Here is a 3,342-nt window from a genome sequence, read left to right on the forward strand (position 1 = left end):
CAATCACCAAGCGTGGCAATTGCAATCGCGTAATTACCTTTGACAGTCACTTGAAAACTGCTCTATTTTAAAATTCAACTTAAAACAATGAACATGATTTCGAGGCTCTGGGGAATAAAAATAAGCATTTGTATGAGTTCACTCCGAAGAGCCTGGAGATGATGCCTTTTGTTTAGGACTGTATTTTAATATATCGAAATTGGGCTGTTTGCTGATTGGAAAAGAACATTTTCAGGGTTAACACAAGCTGCAGCCTGCTCTTGGGTTTTAAGCTCCTCCTCTCTGTCTTATTTATATTGGTTAATTAATGCAGGTTCACCGCATTACCGTTTTTGTTTGATTTTAGAGAACAGAGACTAAACTCGTTGGTTGTAAAGTTGTAAATCGTAATAGCACTTTAACATAAAAAAAGAACAAAATATGCACAAGAGGGAGAGAATCGAACCCGGTCAACTACTCGCATCATTCGATCACCGATACCCACTGAACTAACGAGCTATGGTACTGAAAATTCTAAGCGAGTTATTCATCACAATCACTGACACTAACCGTTTTGACATCAGGGACAAGCGCGTTAACACGGAAACGCTGTGCTTTGTGGAATTGAGTCTTTTCTCTATCTTGGATTACAGTCCTATTTTACATTGTGTAAAAGGCACTAATTGTCTCGACGGTCTGGAGTTTATGGCGTCCAGTGTTGAGTGTTCGGTCGTGTTAAAAGCTGTGGTATTGGTGTATTGAAATGGTAAAATTTCTTTGCTTGGAGTTCCATTCGCGAATGAATCTTTTTATTTTCCAACATGGCCACCGTGGCATGAGAAAACGCAATCCAAGCATACCAGGTCAGACGTTCATTGTTGTTTCTGTTGCCTCGGCACTTTGTCAATGTTAGGTGTTCTGGTCGCCTGATCGTTTGTAGCCTGAGCACGGTTTTCTTGATGGAGGGAGGGGAGTCCCTCCCCCCTCTCTCTTCACCCTTAAGACTTCCTCAGGTCTGCTACAGGAATATACGCTTAGTTTTTGATTCTAGTTATGGGCAGTAGTCCATCAACTCATTTCAGACTTGTTTATTCCATAGTTAATGCATTGAGATGGTTATGAAACTCGACAAGTCTTTTTGTTTCACGTTTTTGTCTGACGGTACGACCCAAAACACTTTTTTTCGACAAGATGACCAATCAAATCTTTCGATTAAATTCTGCGAAACTAATTGACGAACCCTTGCGAAGCAAAAACATCGGAAACTTTTGAGCTTTGTCACGGTCAATTCAAGATCGATTGCGACAAAAGTGTTCTCGCTTTTGAAGATTTTAGGTTTCATAACCAATTCCTCGATTAACTATGTTTTATCTAACTATTATACAGTGGAGCCTCGTTAAAGAAACCAGTAGATAACGACGATGTTGTCGGTACTAGGAACGAAATACTAAACCCAACTTACTTTCATGCAATTGTAGGGGGAAATGCCTCTCCTCTCACGAAACCCCAATAGAACGAACTATGCCGAAGTGAATTTTTACTTCGATTCGATAAAAGCGAGGTTCCACTGTAACCAACTGTATCAAGGGACATGGTCATTGCATTTTGTGGCGAATAGTGCGTGTTTAGCTTATGAAAATTAACTTTCAATCGTTCCCTCTCGTCACCATCCATTCTCGGTTTTAGCGCCTGTCGCCTGAAAACGTTTTCTGCATCAGTTCTTTGCACTCGTCCGGAGTATATTTGGTTACTTAAAAAAAAAAACTTTTTACGCTTTTAAAATCGCGATTTGGAGGTTCTCTAAAGTTGGAAAAGTCACTGATAATTTAAAATGGAGGGAATGCTTTTGATACCAGGATGACGTCACAAACTAATTTGCATTGCTATAGATCAATTGTGTCGTTAACCCCGTATTCAACCCGTTTCTCTTCTTTGTGTGGTCATCACCAACTGTGACCAGTTTTCCCATCTTTCAAAGCAGATAATTATATTCGGTTGTGACTGGAGTCAGGTAGGACACTTTATGACAAATACATAATCCTGGATTAGACTGGCCGAAGTGTAGATGCTTACATGTACGGTATATTTATTGTCACCCTCGACGGGCATTAATAACTAACCATTCTAGAACAAGTTCTCAGGCTTAAATAGAGCAGATCAGTACTTTACACTTCAGGTGCACGAAACGACCGGTTTTCATGTTATTGGCCCTAAAGGTATCTGTTATGTACTTGGCATGAAGTGTCTCACTTGGTGTGGCGGGGCCATTTCAGACATATTCAGTGTTAGCGGTTACTGTATCGTGGTGTTTTATTCCATTTTATGGTGAGCCTATGTGATAAAATTGCGTGACCTTGTCCCTTGAAACGTCTCTATTTTAAAAATGGAATTTTGTTTGGTTCAGTTATGCCCCGTGTAAATACATAAAGCCGGCAATTGATTAGATTCTAACGAAAGAAGCGTAATTCTCATTCGAGGTGGAGCGGTGACCCAGAGGCGTCAAGATAGTACTAAAATTTATATTCGTTGTTCCTTAGTTATCGTTTGTGTTGATAGTCTTAAAAAAAACCTAAAAGATAAAATCACAGTCATTATCAAAGGATAGTTTAAATGACAATTAGGGTATTTCCTAGTTCACGTCTGCCTCCTCTTCGAAGCGAGTCTAAGTGCGAAGTTTTTCTTATGAAAATTAGGTTTCATTCATATGTAAACTAAACTAATTACCAACACAAAAACCGCGCACTTAGACTTGCTTTGAAGAGGAGGCAGACATGAACTCGGAAATGGCCTATTTAGACATAAGCTCCATATCTGCCGCTCACTCGAGTTCGGGTATCCTCCCCGAGAAGAGACGGCTGGACGCGTGAGCGATAAGTTGTGTCTGTGACGTAAATTCAAATATAATTTATGCGAAGTTAATATTTGCGAGGAAATGACATTAGGCATCCCAAAACAATGACTTTAACAAAACAATAATTACATAACAATGCCAAAAACGTCTATGCCAAGTTTCCAGATGATACGAGCTTGAGTTTGTGGTTAAATGACCAATGTGAGTATGAATTCAACCGGCGAATCATCAACAAAATCTTCGGGCGCTTCAGCTCTCGGTCGACCTCATCGGCCCCCTCGTTTTGCCACCAATAAACTCAGCAGTAATTTCAATTTACTTGCTCTTACATTAGCGAAGTCTGAGGAGAAAATTGCAATAGCAATGGATTTGAAAGCCGTAGTTTGACCTTAGCGCCAACTGGAAAATCAGTGAAGTTTCCAAACTTATGCGGTAGAAAATGACACAATCCCAGACCAGCCAACCCTGATAAAGGAAAATCTGGAGACCCATGGAAAAAAATCTGGAGATTC

At 40.0% G+C, this 3,342-nt stretch overlaps 1 protein-coding gene across 1 annotated transcript in view; it reads left to right on the plus strand.

The window, feature by feature from the left end:
- Positions 1-2,898, plus strand: part of LOC137977596 (leucine-rich repeat and WD repeat-containing protein 1-like) — a 55,808-nt gene extending 52,910 nt beyond the window's left edge. Inside the window, exon 16 of the mRNA XM_068824867.1 lies at positions 1-2,898. This exon is cut by the window's left edge and continues 720 nt beyond it. The gene's annotated coding sequence lies outside the window, so the exon portion shown is untranslated.
- The last annotated feature ends 444 nt before the right edge of the window (positions 2,899-3,342 follow it).

Source organism: Montipora foliosa, chromosome 11 (assembly GCF_036669935.1).
Source record: "Montipora foliosa isolate CH-2021 chromosome 11, ASM3666993v2, whole genome shotgun sequence".
Classification (NCBI taxonomy): Eukaryota; Metazoa; Cnidaria; class Anthozoa; order Scleractinia; family Acroporidae; genus Montipora; species Montipora foliosa.